The sequence below is a fragment of the Dipodomys ordii genome, unplaced genomic scaffold, assembly GCF_000151885.1.
Source record: "Dipodomys ordii isolate 6190 unplaced genomic scaffold, Dord_2.0 Scaffold9, whole genome shotgun sequence".
NCBI lineage: Eukaryota > Metazoa > Chordata > Mammalia > Rodentia > Heteromyidae > Dipodomys > Dipodomys ordii.
In genome coordinates this window covers 23,848,412-23,868,498 of record NW_012267225.1, presented here as the reverse complement: position 1 = coordinate 23,868,498, position 20,087 = coordinate 23,848,412, and positions in this window count along the sequence as shown.

Genomic DNA, 20,087 nt, shown 5'->3' with positions numbered 1-20,087 from the left:
AGGCCCTCATGCTAGTTCTTTTTGCTTCCGTTTGTTTTTCAGATAGAGTCTAGTCTTTTATCACAGCCTCAGATTTTAATCCTCCTACCTCCACTTCCCAAGTAACTGGAATTATAGATATACATGGTTGCACCTGACCAAGAAAGAAAGTATTCTTGGATGCTTATTCTGCCAGTTTCTTTTTCTTTTTTTTTCTTTTTTGCCATCCCCTCTTACTAGTATTAATGAGATTTTGCATGTTACAGGGTGGAATGGTTTGGGCCCTCCTGGTACTGTTCAGTGGCATTTGATTATAGTTTTACAGTGTTGGCAGTCTATGAGGGTTGATTTCAATTGATCCTATTCAGCTTCTGTCTAACATGAATGGCATAGGCTATAGAGGTGGGCATAGCCTGATTTCACTGTCGGCCCTGATAAGGCTTTCTAATAACCACTGTATGCCCTGGATTTGAAAAGAAGATACTCAGGAAATCTCTGTCGGATGAAGGAATGTGCTCACTGTGTTTCACCTCATTTTTAAAGATGGAGAACATCACACTGGACAGTGGGCTGCTGGAAGAGTTTAATGAAAATAAGACCCTGCATCTCCAGCACCTGGCTATCTAGCTGACATTCATTTTCTTCTTTTTTATTTTTTAATAAGTTTTTTTATTGTGAAAATACCATACAGAGGGATGACAATTACATGGGCAAGGTAATGAGTACATTTCTTATCAAGCATTGTTACATCCTCCTTTGTTTTTCCCCTACCCTCCCTTCCCTCCCACCTCCACAACTACACTCTGCCCCCTTCCCTCCACCCCCCTCCCCCACCCTGCCAAAGTTGTAAAGTTCGTTTTTCGACCTAGCATCGTGTGGTTTTTTCTTTCTTGCTATAGTTTCTAACGTATTTATAAGGTGATTTTTTGTTGCTTTGTATGTCCCTTCCCACAGTATAACCCCTGTTTTCACTGTATTTGATGTTGGTATAATTTGGGGAGGGGAAAAAAACAAATTGTTTAAATAGGGATACAGGTGGACCCATTGCCAATTTCTTTTTGTAAGCACTAGGGATACACTGTAGTTGTAAGAAGGTTAATTTTGCTCATCTTAGCTATGATTAAATAATATTAAACTTGTTTTGTTTTGTTTGAGACAGGCCCACTGTGCTGCTCATGCTAACTTCATACTTCTGGGTTGGAACTATCCTCCTGTCCTGTGATAGCTGACACTAGAGGCATGCGCCATTGTACCAACTGTTTAATTTTCAACTAGAAAATTTCACTCATCTTGCTTTAAAAATGATTATTCACCTCTGAACAGCAACTCCACTTACTAGCCTTAACACTAGGACCAGAAGTCCCCCAATTCCTTCATATCAAATAAGCACAACAATCGCAGTAGGATGAGTGAGGAGAAGTGCTGAGAGAACGTTCTGGAATTCTCTCCTGTCCTGAGAGCATCTGTTAAGTGCTGTTAAGTGCCTTGGTTTGGGACCATGCACCCTTCATCTCCCTAATGCTGGAAACAGAGGTTCATGCTGCTCAAAGAAGCAGAAAGTAGGAAGGATTTTGTCAGAAAAAATACAGAGTGCAGTATTTGGTGATACCAATCAATCATCTCAGACTATTGTGTCATTTTCTTACAGTGCTGCTACAATATTTTCATATTTCCATCAGATTGTCTTTTTAGGAGTATTAGTATTGGTATTAGTATTGAGAAAGCAGAAGAATGTAAGGCTAAGGAAGAGATGCCAGAGCCATCCTGCCCAAATGATGACCTAGCTCTGCTATTAACCAGCAATTTGCTGAACCTCTCTGTGCTTCCATTTCTCTGCCATTTATGCAAACATAATAACACACCTGCAGAGTTATATGAAGATTCAGCTAATTAAAATTATGGGGGAAAAGGAAAGCAACACAAACTTAAAGCAGTGCCTGGTGTGTGTGTGTGTCTGTGTGTGTCTGTGTCTATGTATGTGTCTGTCTGTATTTGTGTGTCTGTTTCTGTGTGTCTGTGTAGCAATTATTATTTTAGTTGTGTTAACAGTAAATAATGATATTTAGTTACAGGTAAGTATACAGGTAAGTGAAGTGACTCAGAAAAGCTCACCAAATTGACATTTATATTTGTTGCTCAGAGATCCCTTTCAACTATTAAGAGTTAGAAATAGTAACATGGAAAACAAAGATAAAACAATATGTAATTGTTTTCTTGGTACTTTTCTGTCAAAATCAGGGTGTCAGATTCCTTGATTTGAAGCATATATAAAGTGCTCATAATTAAAACTGCTTAGAGAGGAAGTGGAGAGAGAATGCAGTCATAAATTCAGTGTATAGCCTACGAAGTTACGAAAATTGAGGAAAGATGTGGGGTTGGGAAGGATGGGGGAGAATGATGAAAGGGGTGACATTGATCAAGTTGCATTGTTAAAAAAGACACATTGTATTCATAAACTTCTTTGTTGAATGGAAATTCTTTGTACAACTACTTAAAGACGATAAAAATATTCTAAAAACTGCTTTGTGTTGCTAAAAATAATAGTCCCACTAACCAATAGAAAAGGTAAGAAAGCCCAGTGGCAACATAATATTAATAAAAAGAATTGTTATAGTGCTTTGAAATGGTATAAAGAACAATATCCAAAAATAGTAATGGACTTATTTGAAAAGGGGAGGCATTTTTATTCTTTTCCTATTTTTTCAGTTTATTTCATTTTTAGCTATAGGAAAAAAACATATGTCTCTTGGTATTTTTTCTTGGTAGCTTTTAAATTTTTTTTCATAAAAATAGGTCAAATAAATGGGCAAAAGAAAGACTATCTTATATGTTCTTGAGAAAATTGTAAGAATATTTTCTTTAAAAACTCAAATCTCCAAGCTATCTTTCTTAATATTTACTCAGAAAAAAATGTCATTTCTACTTAATTATTGCTTACAAAATATACATAATGGCCCAAATGGAAAAATATCTGTTTGTAAGTCACTTCTATATAGTCTTCTTGCTTTTTAACAGAACCTTTGAATCTAGGCCACATCACGGTTTAGTAGAAAAATTTCTTGAGGGAAAAAAATGCTTTGTTAAACCAATTCAGGCTGTAGTTGGAAATCACATGCTAGAAAAATAAAAAGGTTTTCCTAAAAATCATAATCTGTACCAGAGCCACCTGCAACACATCCAGAATATTTTAGACTATTATTAGTAAATATTCTAGTGATATTTGGATCAATCCATTTACCAGAAAGGGCAGGACAAAAAAATGAAGCAATATATAGTTGGAAAAATCATTTTTATGTTATTTAAAAAAGGGATACCCAATACAGCTGCTCAAAAAGGTTTAATACATGTAAGTATCAAAGAGGTCAAGGGGCGAATGAAAGCAGAAAAGTCAAAAGCCTTAAAGGCACAAAGAAATTCCTCTAACAGCTTACATAGCAAGTGTCCGTTGGTTTTGTTGGAGGGACAAAGAAATTTAAAACATGAAAGTTTTCAACATAGAATAAAAAAATCTAGATGACTGGTTCATTGTCTCACTAAGCTTAATGGAAAGGTTCCAATTATGCCAAGAAAGATACATAACATAGTAGGTTTATGGAATATAAATGTAAAATGTGTATGTAAAATGAAATCAGGTTTGACTAATAAGACTTTTGCCACTTGTGACATGTGGATCTTCCTGTACCAGAGTCCTCCTATTTCTTTGTAATGTATTTAAATGTGGGGTTTCCATTTTATATACAAGAAATCAATACTTACACTTAAGCCACTTTGCTATTTCAATAAAATGACATTTTGTAGACAACCAACAGTTAAAAATGCATACTAAAAATTTTTGCTCAACTAATTAGGCATACCTAAGTAAATATTACTAAGTAAGTATTAGAACCCTGAGTAGCTATGATGACAGCCCTGCTGTTGGCCTGCTACCCAGCCAAATGAGGACAGAATATACTCCAACTGTTGTCCATGCACATTTGAACCAGTAAAAAATGTGAAATATTAAACATTCTATAATTTATTTGTTCCATTGGAGCTTACTTGTGATCCATTTTCATTAGAGAAAAAAAATCCATTTCTATACAGCTGTTTATAAAGGCAACCAAGTCAGAGGTGACATGACCAGATGCAGATTCCAACAGGACAATTAAAGAAATCAAGTACATATCATCAGATGGTAATTTGATAACCACAGGAGTGGAATTTCTTGTCTTCATGTTCTCTTAGACATATGTTGTATAGCACCAGTTTGTCATGAAGATGATTTATTTGATATTATATGGGCTGGTTTTGCTGGACCCTATCTCTTCATACATGCAGAAGTCCCATTAAATGAAGAACCCTTCTGCTTACCATTGAAGTTTATCATCATTCTGTTTACCATAATGAAGTCAATGGGAGCTCTGTGCACACAAGGAATGAGGCAGCCAGCAAATTCAAGCCCTAAATACTAGAAATCTGGAGAGAGGCCAATGATGAACTGGCATGAAAATGGAATTAGCATCTTGCCTTTACAGCTGGCCTCTTCAAATGCAATGGGAGACTTCCAGAAGATGTACTGCAAAAATCATACCTCTGGGCAAGCAGAAGACTGAGCTATGCAGCTGTCAATCTGCCACTGGGTCCAGGGGACCACTTCCGTCAGCCCTTCATGAAATTAATTAATCTAAAGAAAATTAAAGTGAAACAGTTATCTTGGAAGTAAAAAATAACCTGTATTATGTTAAAAATATGGTAAGCTCAATAATTCAAAAGGAAACTGGCTGGAGAGATGATCTTAGCACATTACATCATGAGGTTCCCTCTGACCCACCCACACCCACCACAAACACTCATTTTCTGAAGGGCAAGATTGTCTCAAGGTTTTATCAGCACTAACTGCATTACCAAGGCACAGAGAATACAATCAGATCTCACCCCTTCATAATGTAGATGTTGTCTTTTTAAGGCAAGCTTGATTATATTCTGAATAGGTCAGTCTGTGTGCCTGACATTTCTCCTCAGTTTCCTGTGACCTTTTAATAAGAATGACTGGGTTTTGCACTGCAGAAAATGGAACTGTCCCTTTTCAATCAGTGAATATGAGAAGCACAGTTGGAACATAGCACATTTTCTGTACCACCTTATTACTCACCCAACAACAAAGTCAATGAGATTCTCTTTCTTTAAAGACATGTGTCCTATTTGGCTTTAATTTTACCTTTTTTTCCTGCTGCTCATTCACCTGCATTTGTAAATATTTAAACAAATGTGCAGTCACATTTGCTCAGGGAAAGTCACAAATTAATAAAGTCTCTGCTGAACAAACCTGACTTTGCTAATGTATGCTCAAACAGATGTCATCTTTGAATAGTATTGTGGAGAATTATTAACATGGACTTTTCATGGTTAGAGAAAGACAATTATCAATAGTAATCTAATTTTCAAAATTTCACAAATGTTTCTTTCTATTAAGTTTCACTGACAGAGTATTCAACTAGACAAATCATCAGTGCCCAGATGAACATGAGCAGGGTCTTCAGCCCACCTGTGAGATGCTCAGAGTTACCCTTTGTAGGCCAGCTTCTTGATTCCCCACAGGCATGTCAATAGATCTGTGAAACACACAACACGTGTCCATCAAGCATGTCCCACCAACACAACATGTGCTGCTGGAAGGGAAACTGGTTTTGCTCAGACAAATGAACTAGATTTCCACTATCTGGTACTAGTTTACCTTTGTAAGCAAAGGAGTGATAACCAACCTTGTGTGATGTGGATGGACATATCAGTTGTACAGGGATGTCTGAGCAAGGAACTGAATTCTACACGCCAGCATCCAACAAGGCTGACTCTGTCCCTGTGGAGCTGGAGGAAGAAGGGAGTTGGCCACAATGAGTAAAGGTACAAATAAGAATATAATGGCAACTTGACTTAAGTGAAATGAAAAGCACAAGTAGTGGTTAGGTGTTAGTGGCTCACACATGTAATCCTAGCTACTCAGGAGGCTGAGATCAGAAGGGTCATGATTCAAATCGAAGGCAGAAAAGCCCATGACACTTCATTTCCAAAATTTACCAGCAAAAATCTGTGCAGAAGCTGGGTGCTGGTGGCTCATGCCTGTAATCCTAGCTACTCAGGGGGCTGAGATCTAAGCATCACAGTTCAAAGCCAGCCCAGGTAAGAAAGTCAGTGAGACTCTTATCTCCAATAAACCACCAAAAAACCAGAAGTGCCACTGTGACTCAAGTGGTAGAGTACTAGCCTTGACCTGAAGAGCTTAGGGACAGCACTCAGGCCCAGAGTTTAAGTCCCACGATCAAAAAAAAAATCTGTGGAGGAGATATGGTTCAAGTGACACAACATCAGCAGAGCAAGCGAGATGAGCAAACACTAGCCCCACGTAGTTAAAACCACAGTGTTGTTTGGGGCGGAGGAGGGGCTTGTGAGTGTACATATGGGGAGGAGGAAGAGGGAAAGAGACGTATAAGAGTGTGAATCTAGGATGTGCTGCTAGAAAAAGGTGATATAGGTAGATCAGAAGTTGAGAGTTTACTATCTGACACAAGACAGTAAGACAGGAGGAGCATCACAGGCCACATTTTCTTTGCAACTGCGTTTTTAATAATCCTTTTAAAACATAAGAACTGTGTTTACTTAGTTCAAGGACTTTGAAAAAGCAAAATACAGTACAAACCTACACATACAGGTCATAGCTTATCCTCATTTGATAGCCAAAGAGGAAGATAGGAGCAGAGAACAATTATGGCCAAAAGTTCAGAGCTAAGACCTCTGGAAAGAGGAGGAGGAGGGGAGAACTGGATTTTGAGCAAGGGCATCATGTGATGAAATTTAAGTTTCTACAGCCTGAGTTTGGTATGGAGAGACACTTATTGTGATAAGCAATCAAAAGTCAATCCAGTGGGGAAGGGCAGGGAGTATGAGAAATTCAACTAACGTGAAACGTTTAATAGAAAGATTTAGAATGCACTGATGCTCTCCTTTTCCCCATGCTTTTCCATCCTCTTCTGAAAGGGGAAATCAACTTGATTAGACATGCGTGGATAGACAGAAAGGAAGTCAAAACCCACTGTTTACTGTCTCCAGGATGTGACTTGTCATCTCTGACTAAACAGGTTTTCTGCCTTGAGAGACAGTTTAGTGCTCTTCTACTAAAGCTGTCCCTGCTATAAAATAAAAGTTGGAATTCATCTTTTCCATTAAGCCCTTCCAGAAGATTAGGTGTGTTCACCTGCTCCAATCAGCAATCACACACATGTGCACCTGTATTTTTACTCTTTTTCAATGGCTCTAACCTCTCTTCTGAGTTCTTGGTCCTTTTCCTTCTGCCATCCCAATTCTTAGACAAGCAAATACCTATAGGATGCTTCCTTCCAGACAGTTGTACAGTTTGATACTCAGGGGACTACAGAACCACAGTCAGCCCTGATAAATAGTAACTTTCATCACCAGTTATAAGAACTATTACAATGGAGGACACTTGAAATATTTGTCCTGCTCACCTATTAAATGCTTAAGAAAGTCCCATCACTTTTTAGGTGGAGCTAACAAAATTTAATATGTCTTATACATAATATCACTCACTTAACAGGTTTGATTTTTTAAGGAGGTTTGGTCAAATATTCCTAGAGGTAACCAGCCTACTACCATTCTCACTTGGAAATGAAACAGATTAAGTACATAAAGATGCTGACCTTGTTAAACCTTCCAACCTACTATGTCCATATTTCCCTGAACATAAGATCTATTGTTCTAACACAAACTAGTTGTTCAAAACACTCTAGGATGCATAACGAAAGTTTCAGGCATTGCCCCATTGGGTCTGGCATGAAGAGGGTGTTCGGGAATCAATCTGCCATTATTTGGGATAGGTATGAGCCATTTACAATCCTGAATCAAATTAGCATCTTGCACAAAGAAGGTAGGTTGGAGTTGAGGATGAATAAAGGGAAACAGTGAGCCTTAATCTTGAGCCATTTCCTAGGAAGGACTGGCAGGATTGGGTGGTTCAGGGCAGCACTGTGCATATACAGACGGCACAGGAACACAGGAAATATTGTTCTCATTCATGAGGAAGCAAATGGCCACAAGTGACCCAATCTCTCACCACAGCATACTGTTAGTGGAATGCAGAGCAAGGTCACAGACATGGGACAGGGCAGAGGGATGTGAGCTTTCAGGGTTGTTTGTCTCAGGCAAAAGTGGGTAAAATCCCAGACTCCCTTTCCAGCTGTGTGACTTGTGCTGTGGCCAGATGTAAACTGAGATAATGCTAACATGGGGTAGCTACAAGTATAAAATTATCTGACTTTTCTGTAAGTAATTAATATGAAATAACAAGTCAAAAATCAGAAGATTCAAGGAACATATCTACATGTATGCAGAACTGTCACTTTTTAAAATATATTTTATTGTTATTGTAAAGATGATGTATAGAGGGGTTATAGTTACATAAGGCATCCCTTCCCTCACTCTCTCCCAGTTTTTCCCTCTGTCCTCACTCTCAAAATATATAGCTCTTTTTCCACATAGTGTCCAGTGAGTACCACTGCTGTATTTGTTCACCTGTTGTCCAACCTTTCCATGCCCTCCCAAAGAAAAATAAATTAACAAACAAGACAAAAGGAAAAGACAACAAAAACAGCAACAGCAACAAAAAAACACTTGTTTCCATTTCTTAAAGTTCATTTAAATATATTAAAAATGTTATTTTTAATATATTCCTTTTATTTTCTTTTTATTTATTTTCTTTTTTAATTTAATTTTATTCTCAAGGTGTATACATAGCTATTGAGACTTTGTGATCTTCCCCTTTCTTCCTTTAGTTTCACTGGGTGAATGTAGAACTAACACTTTTAATCCCAGATTCAAATCTTCCATCATACAACATTTATTTACTTGTGTGCTTACTTGTTTACTTGTTTGTTTGCACATTGGTCATGAAACCTAGGGCCTCAAGTGTGGTAGGCAAGCCCTCTCCTATTGAGCCCCATGCAAGTTTAAATCAACTATGAGTTCTCCTTAATTGTATTCTAATAAAAATACATGTTTATCTCTTCTATCTTATTTTTGTACCCACATAAAAAATATTTAGCATTACATCATTTAGAATCAAGGACAATTTTGGATGGAATTAAGAAGATAGACTCTGGTGACATGACAAATCATTATTGATGAAGATAACTCCAAAATTATTTGTGCATTTCCTACATGCACAAAACTTTTCCACTAGATACATCCCCTCTTTGGTTTCATCTTGCTTTGGCATATTTATTTCATCAGGGGGAAAGGGAAAATTTTTTAATATGAAGTTAGACTTAAGATAGAAAATTACTCAATTCCTGCAACGAAGGATAGAGTGCCTCGTGGATAGTCATCAGAATTCTGCAGCTGCCCAAAATACTCTAAGGAATCAGCTGTGCTTACAGTCTCTAATTCTGATGGTGAAATGTTTTTGGCCCAGATAACATAGTATTTGCTACACAAAAGCAAATCAAAACACATCTACTCATGTAAATGTCACTAAAAGAGGCAAATTATATGGAGGTGTTTTTGTTCATATGTCTTAACTACAGGCAACTTAAACTGAAAAGAAACTCATTATCTCAGCATACCATATGTATATGTACGTATAAGTAAAAAGAAAACAAACTCAAAATGTGGCCTCAGATAGTAGGATTATGCGAGGCAATCTATGTTATTTAATTGTAATGTTATATATTGACTTTAATAACTTTGTCACAATAGTCTACAAATTTGCAAGCAAATAGGGGAGAAAGCACTTACAAGTTTTTTCACCTCAATCCCAGCATTTGGGAGATTGAGACAGGAGGGTTTTGTGTTGAAGGCCAGCTTGTGCTACATAGTAAGGCCTTGTTAGAAAAGAGAGAGAGAGTCAGATAATGAGAGTGAGATAAAAAATAGAGAGGAAACAAGGAAGGAAGGAATAAGGAAACTGCAAAATGTTGTTGCTCTTAAGTTATAGCATCCATATGTTTCTTGATACTTCATTGTACAGTAGAGATCAATAATATTCTACTTCAAAAATTATAAGAAAGTAATCTGAATGGTTTTACTACAAAGAAATGATATAAAGGAAACCATGGGACCTATGGTTCTTTAGGCCTGGCTTACTTCACTTAATATAATTTTTTTCCAAGTCTTTCCATTTCCTAACAAATGGTGAAATGTTATTCATTCTGATGGAAACATATAATTGCATTGTGTATATATTCCACATTTTCTTGATCCATTCATCTACTGAGGGGCATCTGGGTTGGTTCCATCTCTTAGCTATGGTAAATAATGCTACGATAAACATTGTTGTGCTGGTAGCTTTAAGTAAGGCCTTGTTTGTGATAGTATGGGGAAATAACCAAGAGTGGGATTGCTGGGTCATAGGAGAGCTCTCTGTGGAGCCTTTTGAGGAACCTTCATACTGTTTTCCAAAGTGGTTGAACAAGTTTACACTACCACCAACAATGCAGTAGGATTCCCTTCTGGCCATATCCCCTCCAGTATCTGTTGTTATTAGAATTCTTGATTCTAGCCATTCTAACTGGGGTGAGCTGGAATCTCAATGTTGCCTTGACTTGCATTTCTTTTATGGCTAGAGAAGTTGAGCATTTCTTCATGTGTTTATTGACCATTCTTATTTCCTCTTTAAAGAAGTTTCTCTTTAAGTCTTTAGACCACTTAATAATCGGGCAGATGTTTCTTTGAGGATTTGTTGTTGGGGGATTTAATTTTTTGCGTTCTAAGTATATTTTAGATATGAGACCTTTGTCCGTTCTATGGCTAGTAAAGATCTTCTCCCAGTCTGTGGGCTTTCTATTGATCTTGCTAGCTATGTCCTTTGCCACTCAGAAGCTCTGCAGTTTCATGCAATCCCGCTTAAAACTATGTACATATGACTATATACGATGCTGCTAAGTGAAATGAACCCCAAGATAGAGACACAGGTGGTTTTATCTTTCTTGATGTTGTTTTTAATGTACTTATAATGTACCATGCGATTTCTTTTGTTTCTTTCGTATGTTCTTCTCCCATGGCATAACCCCTGTTTTCGCTGTATTTGATTTCAGTGCCCTGAATCTTTTATATACATTTTTCTAATTTGAGGAGAGGAACAGAAATAAGAAAATGCTGAAATAAGGTTACAGCTTGACCCATTGTAACAACAAGATGTACAAGACACTATGTTGAAAATGAACTTTGCAACTTCAGGGGGTAGGGAGGGAGAAGTTCAGGAGGTGGAGAGGGAAGGGATGGTAGGGGAAATACAACAGAGGAGTTAACAACACTTGATAGGAAATGTACTTATTACCTTACTCATGTAATTGTAACCACTCTGTACAGTATTTTTACAGTAAAAATATATACAAAAATGATATAGGTTGAAAGAGACAGGTGTGTTTACTCTAACTTGAATATTATATTGAAAAAATTTCATGTATGTACTTATCACATGGTATACCCCAAAGAGGCACAACTTTAATGGAAACAAATTCTTCTAATTCAAAATTGTTGGACAAGAAATGTGCTTATTACCTTATTCATGTAATTCTAACTGCCCCCCATACATCATCTTTACAATGAAATAAAAGTTAAAAAATAATGTTTTAACATAAAAATGAAATATATATATATAAACATAAGTGTTCCATAGGATAGTTGTAAAATATATCTTAAATCACTACAAAGGATGTGGTCTAATGATGGGATAAGAGAATTAAACCAAGTCTTTCCATTTCCTAACAAATGGGGCAATGTCATTCTTTCTGATGGAAGCATAGAATTCCTATATATGTATGTATGTATATATATTTATAGATATATATATAGATAGATATATATATCACATTTTCTTGATCCATTCATCTACTGAAGGGCATCAGGGTTGGTTTCATCTCTTATCTATGGTAAATAATACTGCAATAAATATGGTTGTGCTGGTAGCTTTGGTATGACCTTGTTTGTGATCATTTGGGGAAATGCCCAAAAGTGGGATTGCTGAGTCATATGGGAGCTCTATGTGGTGTCTTTTGAGGAACCTCCATACAGTTTTCCAGAGTGGATGAACAAGTTTACATTCCCACAAACAATGCAGTAGGGCTCCCTTTTGGCCACATCCCCTCCAGCATCTGTTGTTATTAGATTTATTGATTATAGCCATTCTAACTGGAGTGAGGTGTAATCTCAATGTGTCTTGATTTGCATTTCTTTTATGGCTAGAGAAGTTGAGCATTTCTTCATATGTCTATTGGCCATTATTATTTCCTCTTCAGAGAAGTCTCTCTTTAAGTCTTCTACCCATTTATTAATCGGACAGTTGTTTTTTTGAGGATATCTTATATATATATATATTTGTAATTTGGGGAGGGGAAGGCATATAGCGGAACACTTAAAGGGGGATGTAGGCTGACCCATTGTGACTATGAGATGTACAGAACACTATGTTGAAAATGAACTTTACAATGTCAGGGTGGGGTGGGGCAGGAGAAGTTGGGGAGGTGGGGAGGGAAGCGGTGGTAGGGGGAAAACAAAGGAGGAGATAACAATGCTCGCTACAAAATGTACTCATTACCTCATTACCCTACTCATGTAGCTGTAACCCCTCGGTACAATATTTTTGCTATATATATACATAAATATATACACAGGTATATACATATATATAATTTTAAAAAGAGATTAAAACCACATGATTTGCATTTTCTTTCCTTTCTGTCATAATTTTCCTACAGTAATATATACAGCATCACTTGGCAACACCAAATTGGAAAGTGGAAGACATTTTGAATATGAAGGTCAAGTACATGTCCCCTTATCATCACTAACGAACAGCCTACACTTCCAGAAAGACCCTTATGTGGTGTGGTGCAGCCTTACACAGGATTTGTGTCTGCACAGGCAATTTCAATATTGGAACTGAATTAGATACAAATATAGTCCAACATAATTTAATGACAGTTGAGAAAACTGAGACACAAAAAGACTAAAATGATTTGCACATAAATACAGTGATTATTTATGAAAGCTTCAGAACAAACGTTATGTCCTTTTAACTTATTTCTAAAATATTTTCATTAGACCTGATTATAAATGCAAGATCTGTATCAACATCATATGCAGAATGAGAAAAATCAATTTAATAATTAATAAATTATCAGCAGAATTTAATTCAAAATTAGCAATGAATATAGAATATGCTGCATGCCCACCCACACATATTCATAAAGGAGAATTGTCAATGTGCTATTCTAATCAAAACAGTTAGGTAAATATAATACAGTGGAAATAAAAAATATACAGACACTTTGTAGTAACAGCCTGAATGTTGTGCAAAAATTAAAGAATATATGACATTAAGAAAGATTTTTTTTAAGGGGCTGGGAATGTGGCTTAGTGGTAGAGTGCTTGCCTAGCTTGCATGAAGCCTGAAGTTCCATTCCTCAGTACCATATAAACAGGAAAAGCTGGAAGTGGCACTGTGGCTCAAGTGGTAGAGTGCTAACCTTGAGCAAAAGAATCTCAGGGACAATGCCCAGGACCAGTAAAATTCAAGCTCCAGGACCAGTAAAAATAAAAGATAAAAGAGGACTTTTACTTCTCATTTCATCATTTCCTGTTCTGTTTGTATTTGTAATTACATGTGTTTCTTGATTTGTCTCATCCAAAAAGTAGCCAAACTCTATTATCTTTATAAATACCCTGAAAATGAATAATATACCTTCTTTCTAAATATTCATAAACAATTAACTCAAAAATTAAACATATACTTAATTATAAGAAAGATGGTTCACAATCAGAACTCAATAGATTTTTTTATTCCAATGTAATAAAGCAAATAAAAGGTCTATTTAACAACCAATGAAATCTTTAAGCCTGAAATATCAACCTACAGTCCTGGGCCAAATAGTGCTGTTTGGTCAATAAAGTAAGGTGTATATGCCAAGGGTTCACAGATAATACTACCTAACAATACTATTGCCATTTTGTTTAATGTTAGACTGCTTAAAGGTGTTAAATGAATTTCGCACAACAATGATATGCCCTAAGGATATATTTCTCAAAACCTATCCCCCTCCCCCTGTTAAGTAATGAATGACTAACTGAAAACTAAGTATGAGGTTTATTTATTTATATTGAGTATTATCAATACTCAAAAAAGTAAAATTCACAGTGTCCAACATCCAATGAAGTTATCACACTGTTTAACTAACTATATGTATGTATGTATGTATCCATGAATGTATATAATCCATGCATGCATTAAATAAAAACTGATATAAATGATAAATGTTACAATTAAATAGTAAATACATTAAAAATTAGTGTTACAGAGTCCAAATGTTTAAAGCATAAAGTAGAGTCACAAAAGGTCTGGAACAGGACAAAATTTAATTTCTAAAAATGAAAAATACATTGAATAATATTAATAGCTGAGAGCTGAGTGCTGGTGGCTCAAACATGTTGTACCCTTAGCTATTCAAGAGGCTAAGATCTGAAGATCGCAGTTCAAAGCCAACTTGGACAGGAAAGTCCATGAGACTCTTATCTCCAATTAATCACCAAAAAGTCAAAACTATAGCAATGGCTCAAAGGATAGAGCACTAACCTTCACAGAAAAAGATCAGGGACAGTGCCCAAGCCCTTTGTTTAATCCCCAGTAGTGGTACAAAATAAAAATAAAAGACTAGTAGTTGATCAGATAGTACAAGAAGCAAATGCTGTATTTTTTGAAAGGTTGAAGGCATCAAAAGTGTTTTCTCTAACCACAATGACATATTAGGAACACAAAATTCTGTTTTTAAAAATAAATTCTAAATATTTGGAAACTAATGTTTATAAATAACCATTGCATCAAAGACAAAAATCAAATACAGAAAGAGAAATTATTTTGATAAAGTAAAATGAATACACCATAATTCAAAATTAGTGAATAAGCCAGGTGCCAGTAGCTCACACTTGTAATCCTAGCTACTCAGGAGGCTAAGATCTGAAGATCATAGTTCAAAGCCAACCCAGGCAGAAAAGTCCGTGAGACTCTCATCTCCAATAAACCACTAGAAAACCAGAAGTGGCACTGTGGCTCAAGTGGTAGAGCGCTCTCCTTGAACTGAAGAGCACAGGGACAGCACCTAAGCCCAGAGTTCAAGCCCCATAACCAAACAAAAAAAAAGTGAATAATTTATAACATTAAATACTTAAGAAAGCAAATAAAAACAAAGATCTCAAATCAATGACTTTAATTTCTACCTTAAACTTGGAAGAAGAAAAACATAGTAAAGGAAGCAAAATAAATAAAGAAATAAAGATGAAGTAATCAGTGTAATAAAATTGAAAAATAGTAGAGAAAATAGGTTAAAACTTCTTTGAGAATATCAATAGACATCATATATTACCTAGAATAATCAAGAAAAAATGACAAAATTTATCAATAAAAAATGAAAGACCACCATCCATACAGATTTTACAGCTGATAAAGATAATAAAGAGGTATTGGAAAAAAGTTTTCATTTTTAATAAAAATTAATTTGACAACTTGAATGAAATGGAAAAACACCTTGAAAGTTACAAACTATTCATCCTCACTGGAGAAAATAAAGATAACTTGTTTAAGCCTATTCCTATTGGAGAAATTAACTTTGTTCTTAAAGCCATAGGACAAAAAAAAGAAGATTCTAGGTACAAATGGATTCATTGATGAATTCTATTAGCATCTATGAAAGATGTAATACCAATTTTACAGAAGCTTTTGCATAAAATTAAGGAGAAAAAGCCTGGCACAAGTGGCTCTGGCCTTCAATGACAGAAATTCAAGAAGCTGAGGTCCAGAGAACTGTGTTCAAAGCCAGCCCAGAACTACAAGTCTGAACAGAAGGCATGGCTTATACAGCACCATCATAAATGGGAAAGCTGAATGAATACAAAGCCCAATATTTAAGTCACAATACTAGCTTCTCCCACAAAATAATGGAAAATTAATGAAGGATTAATTCCATATTCATTCTTAATGTCACCATTACCAAATTTGTTCCAAGAAAATAAGCCAATATTCTTCCTAAACACAGATACAACATTAAACAATGTAACATTAAATGCAATACCTCTGAGCATAACACATAAAAGTGATGTGTACTGATAAAGTGTGATTATTGCTAGCAATGAAAGGATTTTGTCACTTTTTGATATTTTGATGTGATATTAAAAGATATTTTCCGTTTTAGTTGTCAATACTCATTGATTGCACATGTACTTTGTTAGAAATAAAACTCATTTTTGTATGCCAATTTTCTTCCCTGCAATATAAAACCTGGCTTGTTAGCTTAAATTTTTTTGGTATATTTCATTGGATTTCTTTATAGACTATCATTTCATCTGTGAGTAAAGATAGCTTTGCTTTTTCCTTTCCAATGTAGATACGTTTTGTTTATTTGTCTTGCCTCACTGTAAAGGGTTAGCCCTCACTCCATAATGTTGACTAGTCTAGAGCCTTCTTTTAAGGAGAAGCATTCAGTCTTCTGCCATAAGTACACTGTTTTAGGGTCTCCTTTAGTGCAACTCATTTAGTTTGAGAAATATTGCTCTCATGTTGTGCTAACAACTTCCATGTGTAATCCTTGCTAAATTATTGCAAATGTTTTCTGCATCAAGCAATATAATCAATAGGCACAAACAACTCTCATATTTAATATTACATCAAAAATATGAAAGTGAACAATAAATTTGAAGAAAAATGTATAATTTCTACAGAGCAAAACTCCAAAAACTAAATAAAGAAGTATATAGTGATTTTTTGATATGTTAGAAAAGTCAGTATATCATTGATTAAAGCTCCTTTGAAAACCCAGACATGGTGGCATAGGATGAGGCAGGAAGATGGTAAGTTCAAGGCCATGCTGAGCTAGGTAGTGAAATCCTAATTCAAAAGGCAAGGGGTGAAGTTACAGCTCAATAATAGAGTGCCTGCTTAGCATATCAAAAGCCTTTGGTTCATCCCTCAGTTTCTCAGCATTAAAATAAATAAAAAGACAAACAACAACTCTTTTGAGCAGAAATATAACTAATAAGCAAAAAAAAAAAACCTAGGAATTAATTTAACTAAAGATATGAAGGACCTCTATCATAAAAACTTTAAAAACCTAAAAAAGGTTCTGGGAATGTAACTTTAGTAGTAGAATACTTGCCTAGCATGCATGAAGCCCTGGATTTGATTCCTTGGTACCACATGAACAAAAAGCCAGAAGTGGTGTTGTGACTCAAATGGTAGAGTGCTAGCCTTGAGTAAAAGAAGTTCAGGGACAGTGCCCAGGCCTTGAGTTCAAGCTCCAGGACTTACAAAAAATAAATAAATAAACAATATAAACCTAAAAAGGAAATTAAGCAGATTTAAGAAAATGGAAAAACCTCCCATGCTCCTGGATTGAAAGTATTAACATCATGAAAATGGTAATGCTACTGGAGCTAACTTCAAAGTCAAAATTCCAGCATCATTCTTCAATGATATAATAGAAGCAAATCAAAAATCCATATGCAATAATACAAGACTCTGAATGACAAAAACAATTCTTAGCAGGAAGAACAGTGTTGGAAGACTATCAATACCAAACTTCAAACTCTATTACAAAGCCATAGCAATAAAAAACAGTTTGGTACTAGCACAAGAATAAGCCCGAGGACAAAAGGAATAGAAGACCCAAAAATGAAGCCACAGACTTATAGCCACCTAATATTTGCTATGAGAGCCAAAAACACAGAATAGAAGAAGATAGCCTCTTCAACAAGTGGTTCTGGCAGAACTGGATAGGCACAAGCAGAAAGTTGGAATTAGAACCTTAGATATCATCTTGCACCAGAATCAACTTCAAATGGATCAAAAATCTCAATGTAAGTCCAGATCCACTGAAAATATTACAGGAAGACACAGGTCAAAACGTCCTAAGTTCCAGAATCACAACAAGAAAAAAAACTGAATAAATGAGACTATATCAAACTGAGGAATTTCTGCCTGGCAAAGGACATAGCTAGCAAGAGAAATAGAAAGCTAACACAATGTGAGCCTTTTACTAGCTATGCATCAGACAAAGGCCTCATATCTAAAATATACTCTTAGAACTCAAAAAAATTAAATCTTCAAAAACAAATCCTCAAAGAAACAATAACCCAATTAATAATTGGGCTAAAGACTTTAAAAGAGACTTCTCCAAAGAAGAAATAAGAATAGCCAATATATACATGAAGAGATGTTCCAGGCCATAAAAGAAATGTAAAAGAAAACAACATTGACATTTTACCATACCCAGTTAGAATGGCCCTTATCGAGAAAATTAACACTAACAGATGCTGATGGGGATGTGGCCAAAAGGGAATGATACTACACTGTTGATGGAAATGTAAACTTCAATCATTCAGAAAAGTAGTATGGAGGTTCCTCAAAAAGTTAAACAGGAGGACTGGGAAGATGGCTCAGTGGTAGAGCACTTGCCTTGCATGCCTGAGGCCCTAGGTTCAATTCCTCAGCACCTTATAAGCAGAAAAAAAAAGCTGGAAGTGGCGCTGTGGCTCAAATAGGTAGAGAACTAGCCTTGAGCTGAAGAGCTGAGGGACAGCACCCAGGCCCAGAGTTCAGGACCCACGACCGGAACCAAAAAAAAATGTTAAACAGATCTTCCCTATGATCCATCAATCCCACTCCTGGGCATTTAACCAAATGACCATGAACAAGACCACACTAAAGCTATCAACACAACCATATTCATTGCAATATTATTCACCATAGCTAAGATATGGAACCAACCCAGATGCCTCTCAGCAGATGAATGGATCAAAAAAAAAAAGTGCTATATATGCACAATGGAATTCCATGCTTCCATCAGAGAGAGTGACATTGCCCCCATTTGTAAGGAAATGGAAAGACTTGGAAAAAATTATATTAAGCTAAATAAGCCAGACCAAAGAAACATAGGCTACATAATTTCCCTCATTTGTTACAATTAGAATGTGCCTATAAATCTACAAGTAAACCCAATGGATAGTAAAAGACAAATAATTGCCCTTGGACATAATTAATTAAACAGCAGTCTAAACATTCACAAGGAGAATATTCTTAAGAGAGGATCACAAGGGCTCAATAGCTTTGTGCCTATGATCATACAAAATGATGCTTATCAAAATGAACTCCCAGAAATGGAAACAAGAATTTTTTAATTGTACTATTGTCCATTTTTTCTTCCCCTTTGGTTTATTCACTGTTTTTGATCTCTATACTCTTTGTCATATATGCTTGATTTGTGGAGGTGAAGGAGAAGAACAGAAACTGTGGGAAAAAGGGTGAACCAATTCAGCAGTGATACTTACTAGACACTATATACCTTGGGTCAAGGGGAGTTGCGAGGGGAAAAACAGAGAAAATGAGGGAAGGAGTGACACTGTTCAAAAAGAAATATACTCATGACCTGATTTATGTAGCTGTAACCCCTCTGTACATCACCTTTACAATAAATTTGATTGAAGCCTTCTAACATTTATCAACAGGTGAGTATCATGATGATTTAAGTTTTTGTTGAATTAATTAGAGACTAGAGAGAAACAAGCAAGGCAGAAACAGACAACTAGAAAGCCATTTTTATTTATTTATATATCATCTGTATCATGTAAATATGTTAACACTGTATATTAATTATATATTAATATAATCTATTATGTAATATACTTATATGTGTACAATACAATGAATATATACATTTTATATAATATGTGAATGTGCTTGTGTGTACATATACATATATACATATGTGTTTATGCATGCATTGTATACATACATGTATCTGTATATATACATATATATCACAATGAAATGAAGTGGTTCAAATCAATTCGTTAAAAGTAGTTGGACTCAAAATCAGATGGCTGCTTCCTGAAATAAGAAATATTACAAAAGGGTAGAATGAAGGAAAAGTAAGAGTTCAGAACATTATATCAGTTAAGAAGCCTACTAAGCTTTCCAACTTGAAATGTGATGCTGGTATTCAAAGAAGCATTCTGGCTAAAACAATCTACTGGTCATTAATAGCTATATGCTACATGAGGAACTGAGAATTAACATG